General features: G+C 41.3%; 1 protein-coding gene across 1 annotated transcript in view; it reads right to left on the bottom strand.

Moving 5' to 3' along the window:
* The window catches only part of LOC128644699 (hyccin 2), a gene marked incomplete in the record, with an annotated part of 276,864 nt that overhangs the window by 161,997 nt on the left and 96,365 nt on the right, over nucleotides 1-18,502 (bottom strand).

Here is an 18,502-nt window from a genome sequence, read left to right on the forward strand (position 1 = left end):
CTTTTTTTTTGTTTGTTTAGCAAACAAGGTAAATCGGAATGTTTAATGCTGCTATTATATATGGATAAAAGTATGGAGTACAATGTTTCTTTAAACCAAAAGTATTGAAAAAAATATATTTTGTAGCTCAATTAAAGATGTGTGTAACCAGGGATCTAAGTCAAATACTCTGAAATCCTTAGCAAATGTTTCTTTTGTAAGGATATTAGTGTTTCTTGCAGAGGGATTTCAAGCTGTCTAGAACACACAATGTCTTTTGGTTTACAGCCAAGATCAGCAGAACAGTTTGCTTATGAGAATGGCACATGCAGATATCAAAAGATTATAATTATTGGTACAAAGCAGTGCTTCAGATCTCAATGACTCATGAAAGAGTGATTAAAAAAAAGCTGACAAAACATTTAAAATGAACATGGAATTTTCAAAATGTAGTTCAAAAATCAAAATGCTTTATGCACTATTTTTTATTATTATTATTGCTGAATAAATAAACAAGGGAAAAGAGGATTTGTAGAAAGCAAACTTTTAATCTCTAAACTAAGAGATCCTTTGAAAATTATAGGCCCTTCCTCTGCCAAACTTTAGGGTACTGCATATTTAGCGATGAATAGAGATGTTCGTTCTGCAGTTTTGTTCACTATAGAATGCGGAGGTAAGAGGCTGCTTTTGGTATTCAGCTATTTTTGGAGTCTACTATCCTCTTGTGCAAGTGAAACACAATCAGATCTGTGCAAATCTAGTGGCACTGACAACTGATAGCAATCCATGAGGAGGTTATTTGGTTACTCAAGTGAAGACAATTCATCTCTGGATAATTAGTAGCTTAACCCCTTGCTCTTGCTGATCCAGTTTTGAGCATGTTGATGCTGCTCACATTTAAAGGAACAATAAAGTCAACATTAAACTTTAGTGATTCAAAGAGAGCATGTACTTTAACCCCTTCTATACCAGGAGTTTCAGAGAAGAACTTGTCCAAAGTACTGGCAAATATTTAGCATTTTTGTTATCACTCTATTTAAACAGTTATTGAGCCTTTGTTTTTATTTACCTATGAAATCTATATATGTTTTTAAAGTAGACAACCCAAGGTATTGATTCTAGGCCAATTTTGGTATATTTCATGCCACTATTTGACACACAAATATGATCATATAAAGAAATCTCAAATTATTTACACACAACTACTGCAGTCATAAGACGAATGATTGTAAAAGCTTCTCTGGGGTCCCTTTGTTCAAAAATAGCAGATATGCATGGGTTTGCCATTGGTTTTTGGCAATTATAAGGACAATAATTGCAGCTGCACACCACACTTCTAAAATTTCAGGCAATGAAGTAAGTTTACAAGTTAGCTTGCAAGGTTATTTTTTGCTGCAGTATAGATTACCCCTCTGACACTTTCCACCAGTATGAAGTTTAGGGCTTCCCTCCTCACCCTCCCACTGCCCTGATCCCCCCAACAGCTCTTACCCTTCATCCTCCCACTGCCCACCTCCATATTTGTTACTGGAAGTCAGTCTGCCAGTAACAAATTATTTATTTTTATTATATTTTATTACAAATTTTATATTTCTGAAGTGTAGGGGCCAAGATCATCTTTTTTTCCGTAACCTCCCTCCCTCCTCTTCAGCTGGGCTGATGCACCCAAATTTCCAGTTTACTTGTCATTAAATGTGTTTCATTCTCTTGGTATCCTTTGTAGAAAAGCATATATAGGTAAGCGCAGGAGCAGCAATGCACTACTGAGAGCTAGCTGCTGATTGGTGGCTGCATGTATAAGCCTCTTGTCCTTGGCTGTCACATAGTGAGTAGTAACCATTCTAGGGTAGTTGTTCCAAGCAGTTTAACGTCCCTTAAAAAAGGAACATAACATGTTTTCTTTCATTAAAGAGCATGCAATTTTAAAAAAAAAAAAAACACACAATTTATGCTTACCTGATAAATTTATTTCTCTTGTGGTGTATCCAGTCCACGGATCATCCATTACTTGTGGGATATTCTCCTTCCCAACAGGAAGTTGCAAGAGGACACCCACAGCAGAGCTGCTATATAGCTCCTCCCCTAACTGCCATATCCAGTCATTCGACTGAAACAAGCCGAGAAAGGAGAAACCATAGGGTGCAGTGGTGACTGTAGTTTAATTAAAATTTAGACCTGCCTTAAAAGGACAGGGCGGGCCGTGGACTGGATACACTACAAGAGAAATAAATTTATCAGGTAAGCATAAATTATGTTTTCTCTTGTTAAGTGTATCCAGTCCACGGATCATCCATTACTTGTGGGATACCAATACCAAAGCTAAATTACACAGATGAAGGGAGGGACAAGGTAGGTACTTAAACGGAAGGTACCACTGCCTGTAGAACCTTTCTCCCAAAAATAGCCTCCGAAGAAGCAAAAGTATAAAATCTGTAAAATTTTGAAAAAGTATGAAGCGAAGACCAAGTCGCCGCCTTGCAAATCTGTTCAACAGAAGCCTCATTTTTAAAGGCCAAAGTGGAAGCCACAGCTCTAGTAGAATGAGCTGTAATCCTTTCAGGGGGCTGCTGTCCAGCAGTCTCATAGGCTAAGCGTATTATGCTTCTTAGCCAAAAAGAAAGAGAGGTTGTCGAAGCCTTTTGACCTCTTCTCTGTCCAGAGTAAACAACAAACAAAGCAGATGTTTGACGAAAATCTTTAGTAGCTTGTAAGTAAAACTTTAAAGCACGAACCACGTCCAGATTATGTAAAAGACGTTCCTTCTTTGAAGAAGGATTAGGGCACAATGATGGAACAACAATCTCTTGATTGATATTCTTAGTAGATACCACCTTAGGCAAAAACCCAGGTTTTGTACGCAGAACTACCTTATCTGCATGGAAGATCAGATAAGGAGAATCACATTGTAAAGCAGATAACTCGGAGACTCTACGAGCCGAGGAAATAGCCATCAAAAAAAGAACTTTCCAAGATAAAAGTTTAATATCTATGGAATGAAGAGGTTCAAACGGAACCCCTTGAAGAACTTTAAGAACCAAGTTTAAGCTCCATGGAGGAGAAACAGGTTTAAACACAGGCTTGATTCTAACCAAATCCTGACAAAATGCCTGAACGTCTGGAATATCGGCCAGACGCTTGTGCAAAAGAATAGACAGGGCAGAAATCTGTCCCTTTAAAGAACTAGCTGATAATCCTTTTTCCAAACCCTCTTGGAGAAAAGACAATATCCTGGGAATCCTAACCTTACTCCATGAGTAATTCTTGGATTCACACCAATAAAGATATTTACGCCATATCTTATGGTAGATTTTCCTGGTGACAGGCTTTCTTGCCTGTATTAGGGTATCAATGGCTGACTCGGAGAAGCCAAGCTTTGATAAAATCAAGCGTTCAAACTCCAGGCAGTCAGTCTCAGAGAAATTAGATTTGGATGATTGAAAGGACCTTGTAGTAGAAGGTCTTGTCTCAAAGGCAGAGTCCAAGGTGGAAAGGATGACATGTCCACTAGGTCTGAATACCAGGTCCTGCGTGGCCACGCAGGTGCTATCAAGATCACCAATGCTCTCTCCTGTTTGATTTTGGCAATCAGTCGAGGGAGCAGAGGAAACGGTGGAAACACATAAGCCAGGTTGAAAGACCAAGGCGCTGCTAGAACATCTATCAGCGTTGCTTCTGGGTCCCTGGATCTGGAACCGTAACAAGGAAGCTTGGCGTTCTGGCGAGACGCCATGAGATCCAGTTCTGGTTTGCCCCAACGATGAATCAATTGAGCAAACACCTCCGGATGGAGTTCCCACTCCCCCGGATGAAAAGTCTGACGACTTAGAAAATCCGCCTCCCAGTTCTCTACACCTGGGATATGGATCGCTGAAAGGTGGCAAGAGTGTCTTTCTGCCCAGCGAATTATCTTGGAGACTTCTAACATCGCTAGGGAACTCCTTGTTCCCCCTTGATGGTTGATGTAAGCCACAGTCGTGATGTTGTCCGACTGAAATCTGATGAACCTCCGAATTGATAACTGAGGCCAAGCTTGAAAAGCATTGAATATCGCTCTCAATTCCAGAATATTTATTGGAAGGAGTTTCTCCTCCTGAGTCCATGATCCCTGAGCCTTCAGGGAGTTCCAGACTGCACCCCAACCTAGAAGGCGGGCATCTGTCGTTACAATTGTCCAATCTGGCCTGCGAAAAGTCATACCTTTGGACAGGTGGACCCGAGATAGCCACCAGAGAAGAGAATCTCTGGTCTCTTGATCCAGATTTAGTAGAGGGGACAAATCTGTGTAATCCCCATTCCACTGACTGAGCATGCATAGTTGCAGCGGTCTGAGATGTAGGCTCGCAAACGGAACTATGTCCATTGCCGCTACCATTAAGCCGATTACCTCCATGCACTGAGCCACCGAAGGGCGCGGAATAGAATGGAGAACAGGGCAAGAATTTAGAAGTTTTGATAACCTGGACTCCGTCAGGTAAACTTTTATTTCTACAGAATCTATCAGAGACCCTAGGAAGGAGACTCTTGTGAGTGGGGATAGAGAACTATTTTCCTCGTTCACTTTCCACCCGTACGACCTCAGAAATGCCAGAACTATGTCCGTATGGGACTTGGCAATTTGGAAATTTGATGCCTGTATCAGGATGTCGTCTAGATAAGGGGCTACTGCTATGCCCCGCGGCCTTAGGACCGCCAGAAGAGCCCCCAGAACCTTTGTAAAAATTCTTGGGGCTGTAGCTAACCCGAAGGGAAGAGCCACAAACTGGTAATGCCTGTCCAGAAAGGCAAACCTTAGGAACCGATGATGATCTTTGTGTATCGGAATGTGAAGGTAAGCATCCTTTAGATCCACCGTAGTCATATATTGACCCTCCTGGATCATAGGTAGGATGGTCCGAATAGTTTCCATTTTGAATGATGGAACTCTGAGGAATTTGTTTAAGATCTTTAGATCCAAGATTGGTCTGAAGGTTCCCTCTTTTCTGGGAACCACAAACAGATTTGAGTAAAATCCCTGTCCCTGTTCCTCCTTTGGAGCTGGATGGATGGATCACTCCCATAACTATTTCTTTATCTGGTTGACAGATAATCGTGAAAGGTGAAATCTCCCTTGTGGAGGAGAAGCATTGAAGTCCAGAAGATACCCCTGAGATATAATCTCCAACGCCCAGGGATCCTGAACATTGCTTGCCCACGCCTGGGCGAAGAGAGAAAGTCTGCCCCCTACTAGATCCGTTACCAGATAGGGGGCCATTCCTTCATGCTGTCTTAGAGGCAGCAGCAGGCTTTTTGGCCTGCTTGCCTTTGTTCCAGGACTGGTTAGGTTTCCAGGCAGTCTTGGACTGAGCAAAAGTTCCCTCTTGTTTTGTAGCAGAGGAAGTTGATGCTGCACTTGCCTTGAAGTTTCGAAAGGCACGAAAATTAGACTGTTTGGCCCTTGATTTGGACCTGTCCTGAGGAAGGGCATGACCTTTACCTCCAGTAATGTCAGCAATAATTTCCCCTTGAAGGGAATGTTAAGTAGTTTAGACTTTGAAGTCACGTCAGCTGACCAAGATTTGAGCCATAGCGCCCTACGCGCCTGGATGGCAAATCCAGAATTCTTAGCCGTTAGTTTAGTCAAATGAACAATGGCATCAGAAACAAAAGAATTAGCTAGCTTAAGTGCTCTAAGCTTGTTAAGTATGTCCTCCAAGGGAGTCGTCGTCTGTAAAGCCTCTTCCAGAGACTCAAACAAGAACGCCGCAGCAGCAGTGACAGGAGCAATGCATGCAAGGGGCTGCAGGATAAAACCTTGTTGAATAAACATTTTCTTAAGGTAACCCTCTAATTTTTTATCCATAGGATCTGAAAAAGCACAACTGTCCTCGACAGGGATAGTAGTACGCTTTGCTAAAGTAGAAACTGCTCCCTCCACCTTAGGGACCGTTTGCCATAAGTCCCGTGTGGTGGCGTCTATGGGAAACATTTTTCTAAAAATAGGAGGGGGGGAAAACGGCACACCGGGTCTATCCCACTCTTTATTAATAATTTCTGTAAACCTTTTAGGTATTGGAAAAACCTCAGTACACACCGGCACTGCAAAGTATTTATCCAGTTTACACAATTTCTCTGGCACTGCAATTGTGTCACAGTCATTCAGAGCAGCTAAAACCTCCCTAAGCAAAACACGGAGGTTCTCAAGCTTAAATTTGAAAGTAGAAATATCAGAATCAGGTTTCCCTGAGTCAGAGATATCACCCACAGACTGAAGCTCTCCTTCCTCAGCTTCTGCATATTGTGAGGCAGTATCAGACATGGCTCTTAAAGCGTCTGTATGCTCTGTATTACGCCTAACACCAGAGCTATCACGCTTTCCTCTAAATTCAGGTAGTCTGGCTAATACCGCTGACAGTGTATTATCCATGACTGCCGCCATGTCTTGTAAAGTAATCGCTATGGGCGTCCTTGATGTACTTGGCGCCATTTGAGCGTGAGTCCCTTGAGCGGGAGTCAAAAGGTCTGACACATGGAGAGAGTTAGTCGACATAACTTCCCCCTCGTCAGAATCCTCTGGTGATAAATTTTTTAAAGGTAAAAATTGATCTTTATTGTTTAAAGTGAAATCAATACATTTAGTACACATTCTCATATGGGGTTCCACCATGGCTTTTAAACATAATGAACAAGGAGTTTCCTCTATGTCAGACATGTTTATACAGACTAGCAATGAGACTAGCAAGCTTGGAAAACACTTTAAATCAAGTTAACAAGCAAATATAAAAAACGGTACTGTGCCTTTAAGGGAAACAAATTTTGTCAAAATTTGAAAAACAGTGAAAAAAGGCAGTAATTCAAACGAAATTTTTACAGTGTATGTAATAGGTTAGCAGAGCATTGCACCCACTTGCACATGGACGATTAACCCCTTAATGCAAAAAAACGGATTAAAAAAAAGAAATTAAAACGTTTTTTTAAACAGTCACAACTGCCACAGCTCAACTGTGGCCCTACCTTCCTCAATAAACGACTTTTGAAGCCTTTAGAGCCCTTCAGAGATGTCCTATAGCATGCAGGGGACTGCTGAGGGAAGCTTAATGTCTCTGTCTGCAATTTTAACTGCGCAAAAAAGCGCTAAAAACATAATTTATGTAAGAACTTACCTGATAAATTCATTTCTTTCATATTAGCAAGAGTCCATGAGCTAGTGACGTATGGGATATACATTCCTACCAGGAGGGGCAAAGTTTCCCAAACCTCAAAATGCCTACAAATACACCCCTCACCACACCCACAAATCAGTTTAACGAATAGCCAAGAAGTGGGGTGATAAGAAAAAGTGCGAAAGCATAAAAAATAAGGAATTGGAATAATTGTGCTTTATACAACTACCACAAAAAGGGTGGGCCTCATGGACTCTTGCTAATATGAAAGAAATGAATTTATCAGGTAAGTTCTTACATAAATTATGTTTTCTTTCATGTAATTAGCAAGAGTCCATGAGCTAGTGACGTATGGGATAATGACTACCCAAGATGTGGATCTTTCCACGCAAGAGTCACTAGAGAGGGAGGGATAAAATAAAGACAGCCAATTCCGCTGAAAAATAATCCACACCCAAAATAATTTAAATTTTATAATGAAAAAAAATGAAAATATAAGCAGAAGATTCAAACTGAAATAGCTGCCTGAAGAACTTTTCTACCAAAAACAGCTTCAGAAGAAGAAAACACATCAAAATGGTAGAATTTAGTAAAAGTATGCAAAGAAGACCAAGTTGCTGCTTTGCAAATCTGATCAACCGAAGCTTCATTCCTAAACGCCCAGGAAGTAGAAACTGACCTAGTAGAATGAGCTGTAATCCTTTGAGGCGGAGTTTTACCCGACTCGACATAAGCATGATGAATTAAAGATTTCATCCAAGATGCCAAAGAAATGGCAGAGGCCTTCTGACCTTTCCTAGAACCGGAAAAGATAACAAATAGACTAGAAGTCTTTCGGAAAGTCTTAGTAGCTTCAACATAATATTTCAAAGCTCTAACTACATCCAAAGAATGCAATGATTTCTCCTTAGAATTCTTAGGATTAGGACATAATGAAGGAACCACAATTTCTCTACTAATGTTGTTGGAATTCACAAGCTTGGGTAAAAATTCAAAAGAAGTTCGCAACACCGCCTTATCCTGGTGAAAAATCAGAAAAGGGGATTCACAAGAAAGAGCCGAAAATTCAGAAACTCTTCTGGCAGAAGAGATGGCCAAAAGGAACAAAACTTTCCAAGAAAGTAATTTAATGTCCAATGAATGCATAAGTTCAAACGGAGGAGCTTGAAGAGCCCCCAGAACCAAATTCAAACTCCAAGGAGGAGAAATTGACTTAACAGGTTTTATACGAACCAAAGCTTGTACAAAACAATGAATATCAGGAAGAATAGCAATCTTTCTGTGAAAAAGAACAGAAAGAGCAGAGATTTGTCCTTTCAAGGAACTTGCAGACAAACCTTTATCTAAACCATCCTGAAGAAACTGTAAAATTCTCGGAATTCTAAAAGAATGCCAGAAAAAATTATGAGAAAGACACCAAGAAATATAAGTCTTCCAGACTCTATAATATATCTCTCTAGATACAGATTTACGAGCCTGTAACATAGTATTAACCACAGAGTCAGAGAAACCTCTTTGACTAAGAATCAAGCGTTCAATCTTCATACCTTTAAATTTAAGGATTTGAGATCCTGATGGAAAAAAGGACCTTGCGACAGAAGGTCTGGTCTTAACGGAAGAGTCCACGGTTGGCAAGAAGCCATCCGGACAAGATCTGCATACCAAAACCTGTGAGGCTATGCTGGAGCTACCAGCAAAACAAACGAGCATTCCTTCAGAATCTTGGAGATCACTCTTGGAAGAAGAACTAGAGGCGGAAAGATATAGGCAGGATGATACTTCCAAGGAAGTGACAATGCATCCACTGCTTCCGCTTGAGGATCCCTGGATCTGGGCAGATACCTGGGAAGTTTCTTGTTTAGATGAGAGGCCATCAGATCTATTTCTGGAAGTCCCCACATTTGAACAATCTGAAGAAATACCTCTGGGTGAAGAGACCATTCGCCCGGATGCAACGTTTGGCGACTGAGATAATCCGCTTCCCAATTGTCTATACCTGGGATATGAACCGCAGAAAGTAGACAGGAGCTGGATTCCGCCCAAACCAGAATTCGAGATACTTCTTTCATAGCTAGAGGACTGTGAGTCCCTCCTTGATGATTGATGTATGCCACAGATGTGACATTGTCTGTCTAAAAACAAATGAACGATTCTCTCTTTAGAAGAGGCCAAGACTGAAGAGCTCTGAAAATTGCACGGAGTTCCAAAATATTGATCGGTAATCTCACCTCCTGAGATTCCCAAACCCCTTGTGCCGTCAGAGACCCCCACACAGCTCCCCAACCTGTAAGACTTGCATCTGTTGAAATTACAGTCCAGGTCGGAAGAACAAAAGAAGCCCCCTGAACTAAGCGATGGTGATCTGTCCACCACGTTAGAGAGTGTCGTACAATCGGTTTTAGAGATATTAATTGAGATATCTTCGTGTAATCCCTGCACCATTGGTTCAGCATACAGAGCTGAAGAGGTCGCATGTGAAAACGAGCAAAGGGGATCGCGTCCGATGCAGCAGTCATAAGACCTAGAATTTCCATGCATAAGGCTACCGAAGGGAATGATTGTGACTGAAGGTTTCGACAAGCTGATATCAACTTTAGACGTCTCTTGTCTGTCAAAGATAGAGTCATGGACACTGAATCTATCTGGAAACCCAAAAAAGGTTACCCTTGTCTGAGGAATCAATGAACTTTTTAGTAAATTGATCCTCCAACCATGATCTTGCAGAAACAACACAAGTCGATTCGTATGAGATTCTGCTAAATGTGAAGACTGAGCAAGTACCAAGATATCGTCCAAATAAGGAAATACCACAATACCCTGTTCTCTGATTACAGAGAGAAGGGCACCGAGAACCTTTGTAAAAATTCTTGGAGCTGTAGCTAGGCCAAACGGCAGAGCCACAAACTGGTAATGCTTGTCTAGGAAAGAGAATCTCAGAAACTGATAGTGATCTGGATGAATTGGAATATGCAGATATGCATCCTGTAAATCTATTGTAGACATATAATGCCCTTGCTGAACAAAAGACAGGATAGTCCTTACAGTTACCATTTTGAATGTTGGTATCCTTACATAACGATTCAATATTTTTAGATCCAGAACTGGTCTGAAGGAATTCTCCTTCTTTGGTACAATGAAGAGATTTGAATAAAACCCCAGCCCCTGTTCCAGAACTGGAACTGGCATAATTACTCCAGCCAACTCTAGATCCGAAACAAATTTCAGAAATGCTTGAGCCTTCGCTGGATTTACTGGGACACGGGAAAGAAAAAATCTCTTTGCAGGAGGTCTTATCTTGAAACCAATTCTGTACCCTTCTGAAACAATGTTCTGAATCCAAAGATTGTGAACAGAATTGATCCAAATTTCTTTGAAAAAACATAATCTGCCCCCTACCAGCTGAGCTGGAAAGAGGGCCGCACCTTCATGTGGACTTAGGAGCTGGATTTGATTTTCTAAAAGGCTTGGATTTATTCCAGACTGGATTTATTCCAGATGGTTTCCAAACTGATACCGCTCCTGAGGATGAAGGATCAGGCTTTTGTTCCTTGTTGTGACGAAAGGAACGAAAACGATTATTTGACCTGAATTTACCTTTAGACTTTTTATCCTGAGGTAAAAAAGTTCCTTTCCCTCCAGTAACAGTTGAGATAATAGAATCCAACTGAGAACCAAATAATTTATTACCCTGGAAAGAAAGGGAAAGCAAAGTAGACTTAGAAGACATATCAGCATTCCAAGTTTTAAGCCATAAAGCTCTTCTAGCTAAAATAGCTAGAGACATAAACCTGACATCAACTCTAATGATATCAAAGATGGCATCACAAATAAAATTATTAGCATGTTGAAGCAGAATAATAATGCTATGAGAATTATGATCTGTAACTTGTTGTGCTAAAGCTTCCAACCAAAAAGTTGAAGCTGCAGCAACATCCGCTAAAGATATAGCAGGTCTAAGAAGATTACCTGAACACAAATAAGCTTTTCTTAGAAAGGATTCAATTTTCCTATCTAAAGGATCCTTAAAGGAAGTACCATCTGCCGTAGGAATAGTAGTACGCTTAGCAAGAGTAGAGACAGCCCCATCAACCTTAGGGATTTTGTCCCAAAACTCTAATCTGTCAGATGGCACAGGATATAATTGCTGAAAACGTTTAGAAGGAGTAAATGAATTACCCAAATTATTCCATTCCCTGGAAATTACTTCAGAAATAGCACCAGGAACAGGAAAAACTTCTGGAATAACTACAGGAGATTTAAAAACCTTATCTAAACGTTTAGATTTAGTATCAAGAGGACCAGAATCCTCAATTTCTAATGCAATTAGGACTTCTTTAAGTAAAGAACGAATAAATTCCATTTTAAATAAATATGAAGATTTATCAGCATCAACCTCTGAGACAGAATCATCTGAACCAGAAGAACCACTATCAGAATCAGAATGATGATGTACATTTAAAAATTTATCTGAACAATGAGAAGTTTTAAAAGACTTTTTATGTTTACTAGGAGGAATAACAGACATAGCCTTCTTAATGGATTTAGAAACAAAATCTCTTATGTTATCAGGAACACTCTGAACATTAGATGTTGACGGAACAGCAACAGGTAATGGGACTTTACTAAAGGAAATAGTATCTGCATTAACAAGTTTGTCATGACATTCAATATAAACAACAGCTGGAGGAACAGCTACCAAAAGTTTACAGCAGATACACTTAGCTTTGGTAGCTCCAGCACCAGGCAGCGATTTTCCAGAAGTATCTTCTGACTCAGTTGCAACGTGGGACATCTTGCAATATGTAATAGAAAAAACAACATATAAAGCAAAATCTAATTCCTTAAATGACAGTTTCAGGAATGGGAAAAAATGCCAGTGAACAAGCTTCTAGCAACCAGAAGCAATAAATAATGAGAGTTAAATAATGTGGAGACAAAAGTGACGCCCATATTTTTTTAGCGCCAAATAAGACGCCCACATTATTTGGCGCCTAAATGCTTTTGGCGCCAAAAATGACGCCACATCCGGAACGCCGACACTTTTGGCGCAAAAGAACGTCAAAAATGACGCAACTTCCGGAAACAGAAAAAAAAATTTGCGCCAAAAAAGTCCGTGCCAAGAATGACGCAATAAAATGAAGCATTTTCAGCCCCCGCGAGCCTAACAGCCCACAGGGAAAAAGTCAAATTTTAAGGTAAGAAAAAAATGATTAATTCAAATGCATTATCCCAAATATGAAACTGACTGTCTGAAAAAAAAGAATGTTGAACATCCTGAGTCAAGGCAAATAAATGTTTGAATACATATATTTAGAACTTTATAAAAAAGTGCCCAACCATAGCTTAGAGTGTCACAGAAAATAAGACTTACTTACCCCAGGACACTCATCTACATGTTGTAGAAAGCCAAACCAATACTGAAACGAAAATCAGCAGAGGTAATGGTATATATATAAGAGAATATCGTCAATCTGAAAAGGGAGGTAAGAGATGAATCTCTACGACCGATAACAGAGAACCTATGAAATAGACCCCGTAGAAGGAGATCATTGAATTCAAATAGGTAATACTCTCCTCACATCCCTCTGACATTCACTGCACGCTGAGAGGAAAACCGGGCTCCAACCTGCTGCGGAGCGCATATCAACGTAGAATCTAGCACAAACTTACTTCACCACCTCCATAGGAGGCAAAGTTTGTAAAAACTGATTTGTGGGTGTGGTGAGGGGTGTATTTGTAGGCATTTTGAGGTTTGGGAAACTTTGCCCCTCCTGGTAGGAATGTATATCCCATACGTCACTAGCTCATGGACTCTTGCTAATTACATGAAAGAAATAGGCCCCTCCCACTCATACTACAACAGTGGAAAGCCTCAGGACACTGTTTCTAGGCAAAAATCAAGCCAGCCATGTGGAAAAAACTAGGTCCCAATAAGTTTTATCACCAAAGCATATATAAAAACGATTAAACATGCCAGCAAACGTTTTATATTGCACATTTATAAGAGTATGTATCTCTGATAGTAAGCCTGATACTAGTCGCTATTAAATCACTGTATTTAGGCTTAACTTACATTAATCCGGTATCAGCAGCATTTTCTAGCAATTCCATCCCTAGAAAAACTTAAAACTGCACATACCTCATTGCAGGATAACCTGCACGCCATTCTCCCTCTGAAGTTACCTCACTCCTCAGACATATGTGAGAACTGCAGTGGATCTTAGTTACTTCTGCTAAGATCATAGAAAACGCAGGCAGATTCTTCTTCTAAATGCTGCCTGAGATAAAATAGTATAACTCCGGTAACCATTTAAAAATAATAAACTTTTGATTGAAGACAAAACTAACTATATTTCACCACTTTCCTCTTACTACCTCCATCTTTATTTTGAGTTGCAAGAGAATGACTGGATATGGCAGTTAGGGGAGGAGCTATATAGCAGCTCTGCTGTGGGTGTCCTCTTGCAACTTCCTGTTGGGAAGGAGAATATCCCACAAGTAATGGATGATCCGTGGACTGGATACACCTTACAAGAGAAAACATAATTTATGCTTACCTGATAAATTTATTTCTCTTGTGGTGTATCCAGTCCACGGATCATCCATTACTTGTGGGATATTCTCCTTCCCAACAGGAAGTTGCAAGAGGATCACCCACAGCAGAGCTGCTATATAGCTCCTCCCCTAACTGCCATATCCAGTCATTTGAACGAAGACAAGCAGAGAAAGGAGAAAACATAGGGTGCAGTAGTGACTGAAGTTTAAAATTAAAAAATACCTGCCTTAAAATGACAGGGCGGGCCGTGGACTGGATACACCACAAGAGAAATAAATTTATCAGGTAAGCATAAATTACGTTTTCTCTTGTAAGGTGTATCCAGTCCACGGATCATCCATTACTTGTGGGATACCAATACCAAAGCTAAAGTACACGGATGAAGGGAGGGACAAGGCAGGTACTTAAACGGAAGGTATCACTGCCTGTAAAACCTTTCTCCCAAAAATAGCCTCCGAAGAAGCAAAAGTATCAAATGTATAGAATTTTGAAAAGGTATGAAGCGAAGACCAAGTCGCCGCCTTGCAAATCTGTTCAACAGAAGCCTCATTTTTAAAGGCCCAAGTGGAAGCCACAGCTCTAGTAGAATGAGCTGTAATCCTTTCAGGAGGCTGCTGGCCAGCAGTCTCATAAGTTAAGCGAATTATGCTTCTTAGCCAAAAAGAAAGAGGTTGCCGAAGCCTTTTGACCTCTCATCTGTCCAGAGTAGACAACAAACAAAGCAGATGTTTGACGAAAATCTTTAGTAGCTTGTAAATAATACTTTAAAGCACGAACCACGTCAAGATTGTGTAATAGACGTTCCTTCTTTGAAGAAGGATTAGGACACAATGAAGGAACAACAATCTCCTGATTGATATTCTTATTAGAAACAACCTTAGGAAGAAACCCAGGTTTGGTACACAGAACTACCTTATCTGCATGGAAGATCAGATAAGGAGAATCACATTGTAAGGCAGATAACTCGGAAACTCTGCGTGCCGAGGAAATAGCTACCAAAAAAAGAACTTTCCAAGATAAAAATTTGCTATCTATGAAATGAAGAACTTTAACAACCAAATTTAAACACAGGCTTGATTCGAACTAAAGCCTGACAAAATGCCTGAACCTCTGGCACATCCGCCAGACGCTTGTGCAAAAGAATAGACAGAGCAGAAATCTGTCCCTTTAAGGAACTAGCTGACAATCCTTTTTTCCAATCCTTCTTGGAGAAAAGATAATATCCTGGGAATCCTGACCTTACTCCATGAGTAGCCCTTGGATTCACACCAATAAAGATATTTACACCATATCTTATGATAGATTTTCCTGGTGACAGGCTTTCGTGCCTGAATTAAGGTATCAATGACTGACTCGGAGAAGCCACGCTTTGATAAAATCAAGCGTTCAATCTCCAGGCAGTCAGTTTCAGAGAAATTAGATTTGGATGGTTGAAAGGACCTTGAAGTAGAAGGTCCTGTCTCAGCGGCAGAGTCCATGGTGGAAAGGATGACATGTCCACCAGATCTGCATACCAAGTCCTGCGTGGCCACGCAAGCGCTATCAAGATCACCAATGCTCTCTCCTGCTTGATTTTGGCAATCAGACGAGGGAGCAGAGGAAACGGTGGAAACACATAAGCCAGGTTGAAGGACCAAGGCGCTGCTAGAGCATCTATCAGCGTTGCCTTGGGGTCCCTGGACCTGGAACCGTAACAAGGAAGTTTGGCGTTCTGGCGAGACGCCATGAGATCCAGTTCTGGTTTGCCCCAACGATGAATCAATTATGCAAACACCTCCGGATGGAGTTCCCACTCCCCCGGATGAAAAGTCTGTCGACTTAGAAAATCCGCCTCTCAGTTCTCTACACCTGGGATATGGATAGCTGATAGGTGGCAAGAGTGAATCTCTGCCCAGCGAATTATCTTTGAGACTTCTAACATCGCTAGGGAACTCCTTGTTCCCCCTTGATGGTTGATGTAAGCCACAGTCGTGATGTTGTCCGACTGAAATCTGATGAACCTCATTGTCGCTAGCTGAGGCCAAACCTGAAGGGCATTGAATATCGCTCTTCGTTCCAGAATGTATATTGGAAGGAGTGTCTCCTCCTGAGTCCACGATCCCAGAGCCTTCAGGGAGTTCCAGACTGCCCCCCAGCCTAGAAGGCTGGCATCTGTCGTTACAATTGTCCAATCTGGCCTGCGAAAGGTCATTCCCTTGGACAGATGGACCCGAGATAGCCACCAGAGAAGAGAATCCCTGGTCTCTTGATCCAGATTTAGTAGAGGGGACAAATCTGTGTAATCCCCATTCCACTGACTGAGCATGCATAGTTGCAGCGGTCTGAGATGTAGGCGTGCAAACGGCACTATGTCCATTGCAGCTACCATTAAGCCGATTACTTCCATACACTGAGCCACCGAAGGGCGAGAAGTGGAATAAAGAACACGGCAGGAATTTAGAAGTTTTGATAACCTGGACTCTGTCAGGTAAATCCTCATTTCTACAGAATCTATTAGAAAGGAAACTCTTGTGAGAGGAGATAGAGAACTCTTTTCTTCGTTCACCTTCCACCCATGCGACCTCAGAAATGCCAGAACTATGTCCGTATGAAACTTGGCAATTTGGAAATTTGACGCCTGTATCAGAATGTCGTCTAAATAAGGGGCCACTGATATGCCCCGCGGTCTTAGGACCGCCAGAAGTGACCCCAGAACCTTCGTAAAGATTCTTGGGGCTGTAGCTAACCCAAAGGGAAGAGCTACAAACTGGTAATGCCTGTTCAGGAAGGCAAACCTGAGAAACCGATGATGATCTTTGTGTATCGGAATGTGAAGATAAGCATCCTTTAAATCCACTGTAGTCATGTATTGACTCTCCTGGATCATAGGTAGGATGGTACGAATAGTCTCCATCTTGAATGATGGAACTCTGAGGAATTTGTTTAAGATCTTGAGATCTAAAATTGGTCTGAAGGTTCCCTCTTTTTTGGGAACCACAAACAGATTTGAGTAAAATCCCTGTCCTTGTTCCTCCTTTGGAACTGGATGGATCACTCCCATAACTAGGAGGTCTTGAACACAGTGTAAGAATGCCTCTCTCTTTATCTGGTTTGCAGATAATTGTGAAAGGTGAAATCTCCCTTTTGGAGGAGAAGCTCTGAAGTCCAGAAGATATCCCTGGGATACAATTTCCAACGCCCAGGGATCCTGGACATCTCTTGCCCAAGCCTGGGCGAAGAGCGAAAGTCTGCCCCCTACTAGATCCGTTACCGGATAGGGGGCTGACTCTTCATGCTGTCTTAGGAGCAGCAGCAGGTTTTTTTGTCCTGCTTACCTTTGTTCCAGGTCTGGTTAGGTCTCCAGACCGACTTGGACTGGGCAAAAGTTCCCTCTTGTTTTGCATTAGAGGAAGTTGATGCCGCACTCGCCTTGAAGTTTCGAAAGGCACGAAAATTAGTCTGTTTGGCCCTATCCTGAGGAAGGGCATGACCTTTTCCTCCAGTGATATCAGAAATGATCTCCTTCAAACCAGGCCTGAATAGAGTTTGCCCCTTGAAGGGAATGTTAAGCAGCTTAGACTTTGAAGTAACGTCAGCTGACCATGATTTAAGCCATAGCGCCCTGCGCGCCTGGATAGCAAAACCTGAATTCTTAGCCGTTAGTTTAGTCAAATGAACAATGGCATCAGAAACAAAAGAATTGGCTAGCTTAAGTGCTCTAAGCTTGTGAAGTATGTTATCCAATGGAGTCTCTACCTGTAAAGCCTCTTCCAGAGACTCAAACCAGAAAGCCGCAGCAGCAGTGACTGGGGCAATGCATGCAAGGTGCTGTAGTATAAAACCTTGTTGAATAAACATTTTCTTAAGGTAACCCTCTAACTTTTTATCCATTGGATCTGAGAAAGCACAACTGTCCTCGACAGGGATAGTAGTACGCTTAGCTAGGGTAGAAACTGCTCCCTCCACCTTAGGAACTGTCTGCCATAAGTCCCGTGTGGTGGCATCTATTGGAAACATTTTCTTAAAAATAGGAGGGGGAGAGAACGGCACACCTGGTCTATCCCATTCCTTAGTAATAATTTCTGTAAACCTTTTAGGTATTGGAAAAACATCAGTGCACACCGGCACTGCATAGTATTTGTCCAATCTACATAATTTTTCTGGCACTGCAATTGTATCACAGTCATTCAGAGCAGCTAAAACCTCCCTGAGCAACACGCGGAGGTGTTCAAGCTTAAATTTAAATGTAGACATATCAGAATCAGGTTGAATCTTTTTCCCTGAGTAAGAACCATCACCCACAGAAAGAAGCTCTCCTTCCTCAGCTTCTGTATATTGTGAGGGAGTATCAGACATAGCTCTTAAAGCGTCAGTATGCTCTGTATTTCTTCTAACTCCAGAGCTGTCTCGCTTTCCTCTAAACCCAGGTAGTCTGGATAATACCGCTGACAGGGTATTATCCATGACCGCCGCCATGTCTTGTAAAGTAAACGCTATGGGCGCACTAGATGTACTTGGCGCCATTAGAGCGTGGGGCGAGTTAGTCGGCATAACTTCCCCCTCGTCAGATTCCTCTGGTGATAAATTTTTTAAAGACAGAATATGATCTTTATTACTTAAAGTGAAATCAGTACATTTGGTACACATTCTAAGAGGGGGTTCCACCATGGCTTCTAAACGTAATGAACAAGGAGTTTCCTCTATGTCAGACATGTTTAAACAGACTAGCAATGAGACCAGCAAGCTTGGAAAACACTTTAAATCAATTTAACAAGCAAAAAATAAAAACGGTACTGTGCCTTTAAGAGAAACAAATTTTGTCAGAATTTGAAAAACAGTGAAAAAAAGC

This window comes from Bombina bombina, unplaced genomic scaffold (genome assembly GCF_027579735.1).
Source record: "Bombina bombina isolate aBomBom1 unplaced genomic scaffold, aBomBom1.pri scaffold_450, whole genome shotgun sequence".
NCBI classification, from domain to species: domain Eukaryota; kingdom Metazoa; phylum Chordata; class Amphibia; order Anura; family Bombinatoridae; genus Bombina; species Bombina bombina.